The following is a 9,092-nucleotide window of genomic DNA, read 5'->3' as shown; positions in this document are numbered from 1 at the left end:
TGGTGTTGTGCACCTGACAGTTCACAGGAAGGAGACTAGCTAATCGGGCAAAGTGCTGAAAATGGCTCACTCTCTTCAATAATGCAATGTTAAAAGGGAAGTCAACCCCTAGATATGGTATTTTGGTTAACATTGCTTTAGTGGAATATGAGTTAAGCAGCAAAATCCATCAGTTTTTTATCAATATCAAAAGGCGGCCATTTTTCCCTCTTGCTGTCGAGTGAAAATGTCATCAGTCGTTCAGGTCTCAGATAACAACCAATCACAGCTTAGCTTCAGAAAACAGGAGGGCTGTGATTGGTCGTTGCCTGAGCCCTGAGCAACTGTGATGTCAATGGCTGCCCATTAAGATGGATAAAAACGGCTGCATTTTGCTTCATAACTCATATTTCATAAATTTAATATGAATAAGAATGTCATGTTTAGACTAGTGAGGTCACATATAACACATTATTGTCAAGAAATGTTAAAGGTTGACTTCCCCTTAAATGGTAGAACACACATTCCAATTTTGGGGGCTCCTTAAAAGTTACATATTTGGAGGTGCAAGGTTTTGGCCCGACACCAGTGAGATTGTAATTTTCAGACAGTCGTCACAAAATGGTGCCTCTGCATTTAACCACAGCAAACACTGTTAGTGACTGGAGCAAGATGACTTATGTAGAGCCCGGAGGAACAATTGAGATTTATGGTGCCTTGTTGAAGGATGCTTGTAGTAATATATGGACAATGCAGTTTGTTGGACCAGTGAGAATCCTGACTTTTATAGCAAATGGGGCAAATAATAAGACTATATATAAGCCACAAAACGTGTTTTCACAAGCTTGTCTACTTGCATTAAACAGCCATTTGGAAATGTTCAGTTGGCAAATACATGTTTCACATGTTTATTCTTTCTGCTCTTAAAGCTGCAGTAGCCTATATACAGCAGGTGTACATTTGAACTCCACAATGACTCTTGCGCAATGGATGCGTTACACATTCAGTCATTTTCACCCGGCAGACTGAAATACCCAATTGCAATCGTGATAACGCACGACTGACATTTGAGATACTTTTCTGGATTATGCAAAAAAACATCTGAGGGAACGCAAGGAACCTGTTAAACATTAGTGACTGACTTCATGACGTGACACAGGTTCGAGCCAAATGTGTGACATTCCGCACATATGGTCCACCCACTTGAAAGCAGGAAGAGATGAAGAACCTACAAGCTTTCATCTACAGGCACGAGGCGTGCAGACTCCATTTCAACATCACCAGAGTATCACAAAACATTGACGTGAACTATGACAGAGGTTACTAAACCGGAATATTAAACAACAGTTACTTTCTTTTGATGCTTGTATTGACAGTCAAGAATGTTAAAACATTTGATGACCTTTTCTCACCTCAGCTCAGATTGTACTATCCTGATTTCTCATGTGCAATTCAAGGGAGATCTAAAGAGGCCCGGGACCTCAAATGGATTACCTTCAGTCCACCATTTGGGTCCTCGCCTCCTAACAAAGCACTCGCATGTGCTCTGCAGATGCTCGCACATCTATGCAACTAACACTGGATTAGTCATACTATTGAATGGGCTACTGTAACTTTACACATTATAGTCAATGGAACCTTGATACAAGATGAATGAACCCAAGTTTAATCTTTCGCATGGATGAAATACGACTAATAACAGCAAAAGATTTTTATTAACTCATTCACTGTTATAGACGTCAAAATTCATTTTAACTATTTTGATTAGTTTAACATTTTTTCCACTTTTGTTAACAAAAGTATGAAAACCTAGATTTTTTTACTGTACATTTAGAACAGATATAAAATGTGTGATTAATCGTGAGTTAACTAGTAAAATCATGCAATTATTTACAATTATAAATTTTTATTGCCTGACGCCCCTAATTTTTAATAATCCTTTCTATATAAAAAAAGTATTATTAAAATTGCATTAATCTTTTCTATTTAACAAAATATTTTAATTATTTAAAAAAAATTTTTTTTATCTTTTCTTGAATTTTTTTTAATTTATTTTTATTTTTCTTTTCTTTAAAAAAATTGTAATTAAAAACAATTTTAAATCTTTTTTTAATTATTTTAATTATTTGTTTTAATTATTTGAATTATCTTTGAATTTTTAATAATCTTTTCTTTAAAACATTTTTTTAATTATTAATATTTTCTTTAAAAAAATTATTAAATTTTTAAAAAATAATCTCTTCTTCAAAAAAAAAGATTATTAAAAATTAGGGGCGTCCGGCGATTACATTTTTTAATCATAATTAATTGGATGACTTCTCTAGTTAACTCACGATTAATCACAAACTTTATATCTGTTCTAAATGTACAATAAAACATTTTTTTCTAGGTTTTCATACTTTTGTTAACAAAAGTGGAAAACATTTTAAACTTATAGAAATAAAATGAATTTTTGACATCTATAGCCATTAATGGCAGTGAATGTGTTAATAGTGGATGCTTTCGTGTACAGTATGACAGCAATTTGAAATGTGTCTATAAAAGAAGGAACCCTCATCCGCTTCCATTTGTCAATCTGGAACAAATGTTTTGCAAGAAGGAAACATGACACTGATAGTCACAGCGAGCGCGTCATGACCTTTGGCTTCATTAGCTTCTGTAAGTCACAGCACTCTCTCAATAAGCAGCTGCAACAGCTAAAAACAATTTAAATGGGAAAAAAAGTGTTTATTTTCCAAATTTAGAAAGGCTCAAGTTGCTTCGGCACACCAGAAAACCTTTATGTACAGTTGGTTTTAGGCTGTTTTACATCAAGTGGGGAGCCCACAGCCAAGGTAAGCATGGCTGTATTGGACATTCTCTAAATACTGTACAGTGGAGAGAAAGCAATCCCTTTGACATAGTAAAACTGTAAAGAGTAGGATAGATACTAATAAGTACATTAATGAGGGTAAAAATATATTTGGGTTTTAGAGAGTCAGCTTCCTGCATCGAATAACTAAGTCATTGTTAAATTGACTTTTTCCTTGTAATATTAGCTTTCACCGTAATAGTGTTTATTTTCAGAAAATGTAGTTAACGCTGCAATCAGCTGGCGACCATCTTGGCTAAGGTCAGATGGCAAAAGATCCAGCTCACCTGCGACCGTAAATGTGATACACAAAATGGATGGATGAGTGTAGTTAACTTTTTGTGAACAGCTGTAGGAATTTTGTAGAAATAAAGAAAAATTTAGAAATCATTATACACAGTCTTTTGTAGATTTATACTTATTGTGTATCCCCCAATATATGTACAGTATACGTATATGACTACAACTGTCATAATCCGTGTTTGTTGAGTTTGGTTATGTCATGTTTCCCTTATTACGTCCACCTGTTCTCGTCATCTCTCTAATCAGCTCTATCAGGTGTCTAGGTGTCTCTTGTTGCCTCGTCAATTAGTTTGTATTTATGCTACATTTGAGGAAGGTGGGAAGTCGGATATATCCCACTTGGATTCTCTCAGTTCGCGGTCTTTGTATCTACGGGGTTCGCTTTTGTCAGTTGACGATTTAAACGGATGGTGAACTTGGGGTTGTCCTTGTTTTATTAGTTGCAAAATCCAATGTGACATCTTACCCCATATCGTGTGACAACTTACCCATTGGTACTCCCTCTATTTGATGGCTTATAACTCTGCACTGACACAAAATGTAAAAATGACATGAATACAAAAAATATACCTAAAATTCAACATGGTCACCAGGGGTGAGGAATCAAACCCACAACCTCACGGATGGGAGATGACCACTCAGCCACTGATCCATGCCACATGATATCTTGATTCCAAGAAATATACAAAAGTATCAAAAGTGATACAATTAGCCCCGGTGTCACCTACTGCATGTAAGCATGAAGTTGTTAAAGCTTGTGTGGGAGTTGAAACTCACAAAGACTAAAAGATTGGCTTATACTGTATATTGGCACCATCTGGCTACAAAAGCTGTTGAATGTGGTTTACTGAGGGTTTACTTGTTCAATTATCCCTATCAAAATCTTATTTCCTGTAATCTTTATTCACTATGTTCCACCACTTCTATTGGGAAATAATTTGATTTCATCCTAAAGCAACTTTAACGGCCCACGGCACTTTTCTTGGGTGGTACATTTTCTTTTATGGTCTAATCACTGACAGAAGCTCTCGCAGGATGTCTGCCACCTGTTGTTCACACGCCAAACACCGCTACCGGGCCTGGTGCACCACACGCCCCCCTTTCTGGTTTGACTTCTTTGATCAATAATTTCCATGCTAACCCTTCCAGCCGTCAATATGTGCGCCAACTGGGGGCCCATTGTCATCTAATTACAGACCTGCAAAGCAAGTGAGCAGTGGCGAGTGTGATTAAAAGTCATCTGGACTGTTGCTTTTTCTTTCAGCTTGACAACACAGCAGAGGCAAACAAGCTTTCTTCTATGCGCGGCAACTCGCAGCATCTCATTTATGGGAGCACCTGCGACATCTGGATGCGCTGAATCCGAATAACACATGAGCTCATCTTTCTGAAGCGGAACATGAAGACAATAGTGAATATCACCAGGATAGAGGATAGAGACAGGGACCATCTGTGTCATTGTCACTCTTGGCTGGATGTGAAGCCAAAACGCAACAAGATCTCTGTATGTCGGCTACTATGCATGCGTTTGCTGTGCATTGCCAATTATGGAACTATTACACCTCCTTCCTGTGATTAGCAAAAATCACACATGCTTTATTTGATTTGAAAGCTTATAGGAAATCAGTTCAAGATGGAGCCTGCATACAGGCCGCAAAAAAAAGAGTGGACAGAAAATGATTTCTCTTGAGGGAACACTCGCCCGGAAACCAAATCCTGTATTATCTTTCCTGGTGTTATCACTGGCAGCACCACCTTGCTCTCTTCTCTCAATTCTAATCTGCATGTCCACCGCTGCTAGCACGCCATCTCAACATAACCGCCTCAAGCCTTCACTTTTGTCAGTCCTCTCCCCAGCCAGTCACTACTTGATAAAAGTAATACAGTGGAAGTCCAATCCCACGTAGGTCATGCAATTCGGAAGTCAACCCACATTTATGAGAAAAGTATGCCTCTGCAGTAAAATCTTGAACGTATGAACCACAAGAAGTCTGCCCAAATACTTCAAAGGATTGACTCTGCACATGTTGCTTTTTTGCTTGGCTTCTTGCCTCTCAACAAGCAACCAACATGAGCATCAGCTGTCAGTGTTGATGAGGGTTTGATAGTTTTTGTATTTTACTATTAATAAAAAATAAATAAAATGTGCATCTGCACTGTGACCAGTGTGATATTTAAACCTTTGTCATTTATCATGAATGGGGGAAATGGCTGCTTATATAATTGTACATGAATATTAAGTGTGAATGACATCAAGAAAGTAAATCCTTCGTGAGTCTACCTCTGAAAATCAGTTGTGCTAGTAAATTCACATATCTGAGGGTATGTAAACTTATGAGCACAACTGTATGTCTGCCAACTAGTGGTGAATGGTGATATACTGTATACGGTTGTGCTCATAAGTTTATCTGGGTAAACTTATGAGCACAAATCTTTTTTTCAGAAGTAGGCTCACAAAAGATGTCGTTTCTTGATGTAATTCACACTTAATATTCATACCCTAATGGGATGTTAACTTGTGAGCACAACTCCATATATCACCATTCACCACTAGTCGGTAGGCATACAGTTGTGCTCATAAGTTTACATACCACTAGGGTGTGAATATTAAGTATGAATGAATTACATCAAGAAAGTAAATCTTATGTGAGCCTACTTCTGAAAAAAAAAAGAGTTGAGCTCATAAGTTGACCTAACCGTATACAGTATATCACCATTCACCACTAGTTGGTAGGCATACAGTTGTGCTCCTAGCTTTAAATGTAAATTTATGAGCACATCTGTACATCAGTACAGACCCAACACCAAGTTTCCCAGCACATGAGTTGTCAACGAGGCTGGGTGAAGATTCACCTCTTTCAAGACAGTCTGAAACGATATGAAGTGAAAGATAATAGGTAAGCAGAGCTGCACTCAATTTTGTTGGATGTGCAGATTAGAATTACATAACAGTGTTATTTGCTGATGAGCAGCACATAATATATTTTTTAGGCGACGCATGTATTCTTTATCTTCTGTGAAAAACAACCAATATTAGTGTGGCTTACTGAGGAGCTGCGACTATTTCCATGTTTGAATTCATTATTCATTATCATACGAGGTGGCCAAGACATGGGAAAAAAATGCATCATAAAGCTCTGTTTAATTATTCACATTGTAATGATTATTTTATTACTGTACTTTAAAAAAGTCATTACATATATTACAATTAAGATATATTACAAAATGTTGTTATTTGGAGGAGAACAAATTAAACTGATCAAGGAACCACTGAATGTCTACTTTTAAGACTGATAATTTTTTTAGTTTAATAACAAGTGGTAAATTGTGATGGCGAAAATCTGACTTTTCAATCTTTTCAAATGGGGAAAATGCAAAACAGATCGGAGTAAGCCATTGTCGAAAGAAAAAGGAGTATCACTATGCATAGCAAAACAATATGCGTCTGCCTGCATCATGTGTCACGCTGATATGACTCTTATCTGCAGCAAAAAGGCTTACATTTGTCAAACTAGCAGGTCAAAAGCAGCTGCAAGAGTAGGATTGCCATCAGAAAGATTTACAATGTGGGAAAATGAGTTCCACACATCATAATGTCCTTCGGTCATACGTCTCTCTGGCTCGATTTAGGTTGTTAGAAGCTGTTTATTTTCACAATGCATGTCAAAAAAAAAAGGTCAAAACCATTAACCATTAAGATTGAAAAGCCATCTGGAATTTCCATGTCCACTTAAAATAAGACATACTTAATACAACATAGGAGTCTGGTATATGAATAAGGGTTTTATAGTGTTGACACAATATAGCACAATGTGTGATGAATTCATAACATTCCGATAAAAAGGGCAGTTTGGGGGATTTACTCTGTGACATTAATGTAGTTGCAGCTTTACAGTCTAATCCTTCTATAAACCACAATACTGTCGGTCTGACGTAAAGGATCACTGCTTGCATTTAGAGTGCATACAAAGACTATTTCATATATTTGGGAGGAATGATTTAAGGAGGTCTAATGAAATGTGCAGTTGTGTGCATATAATGCAATTATTAGAATGATTTAACAATCAATCTTTGTGACTCATAATCCTCAATAGACCGGCCGTATTTTGCAACCATATCCAGCCCCGCAGGCGAGAGCAGGACTCTTAATGAATCCTGATCCCGACTACTCACACCTCAGCATGGAGAGATGAAGAGGTTCATGCAGCTATCAAGACAAGCACACTCTATGCTCACACACAAGATTGCTATTTCATCTAAATCCTAAACACGGAAAGCCAAAGTCCAGATGAATATGTGGGAAACTTCAGCCCACTTTTAGCGCATTTCCATCAAGCTGTACAGCTCTTCAGATGATGATAATATTTTTTGGAGAGATCTTTTAAAAACACATTTTGCCATTTGAGTTACAATAACGCAAATAGTTCAGTCCACAAAAAAATAAAAAATAAATTCCCCTCCACACACATTTTTTCCCCACTTTATTTTTTTACACTCTAAAAACAGTTGGGTCAAAAATAACCCAACTACGGGTAAAAAATGGACTGACTCAAAGTTGGGTCAAAATGATCCATAAAGTGGATCCGTTTATTTTTGATCCATAATTGGACTACTTTTGACCCAACTGACCCAACTAAAAACAGTTGGATCAAAAGTAACCCAATTATGGATAAAAAATTAACTGATCCACTTTATGGGTCAATTTGAGCCAAAGTTGGGTCAAAAGTAACCCACTTATGGATAAAAAATTAACTGATCCAGTTCATTGGTCAATTCGACTCAAGATCCATTTCTTGACTCAAAGTTGGGTCAAATTGATCCATAAAGTAGATCAGTCCATTTTTGATCCATAATTGTGTTACTTTTGACCCAACTGTTTTTAGAGTGTACTGAGTGGCATGATGCTTTAGGATGATGCATTTGGAGGTAATGAACTTTCAAACAAAGTTCTTGTTCCTAAAAAATAAAAAAATAAAATACATGCACTCTAAAAACAATTGGGTCAAGAGTAACCCAATTATGGATCAAAAATAGACCGATCCACTTTATGGATCAATTTGACCCAACTTTCTGGGTTGTTTTATACAAAATGACCTTCTTTTTTTTTACCCAAGTAATGGATCTGACCGATATTAATGAGTTGTTTTACACTAAAAGACCCATTTCTTGACTCAAAGTTCGGTCAAATAGACCCAAGTAGAGGCCCGGTCCATTTTTGACCCAACTGTTTTTAGAGTGTACAGTATAGACACATGTCTATTCACTCTCACATTTCCACTTAAAGGCAATTTAGAGTATTGACTAAAACTAAGATGCCTGTTTTTGGAATGTAAGAGGAAGCCGAAGTACCCAAAGAAAATTCAAGCAAACACGGGGAGAGCATGCAAACTTCAAACTCAAACCTCAGAACTATGAGGCAGACATGCTAACCACTGTGCTCCCAAGTGTCAAAAATACCAACATTAAATACGTAAACGTCAATTGCACAATTGTTGATTCATTTACAAACAGTAAAGGAAGCTAATTTGTTGTACACAAGGATAATAATGTGTTGTAGTTGTTGTGTACCTAACTAACAACATTGGCCCCATTTTCGTGCCCAGCGCAAATTGTGCATCCATGTGTGACCCAGTTGTGATACACGGTCAATGGGGTGCTGTTAAAATATTCTTAAGGCAATAATGATTATAATTCATTCAATGATCTTGATTTTTTTTTTGTCTCCCCCACACACGCCTGCGGAGCTCAGAGTTTGTCTGCCTGCACTTCCATCTCGTCCACCAAAATCATGTTACACCACCTCGCACCAGGAGTAAAATCCAGTCTACTTTTTGTCATTAAATTGCGAGATGCAAACACTTAAACTAGACTTGAAAATTAAACGAAAATTAAAAAGTGAGCGAAATTTCAGATGCGCAGAGAGGTGCAATATGGCCCCAAAACACGGTAGACTACACTA

The sequence above is a fragment of the Leptonotus elevatus genome, chromosome 5, assembly GCF_054856555.1.
Source record: "Leptonotus elevatus isolate MCC_2025b chromosome 5, RoL_Lele_1.0, whole genome shotgun sequence".
Lineage (NCBI taxonomy): Eukaryota > Metazoa > Chordata > Actinopteri > Syngnathiformes > Syngnathidae > Leptonotus > Leptonotus elevatus.
This window is presented reverse-complemented; position numbering follows the sequence as displayed.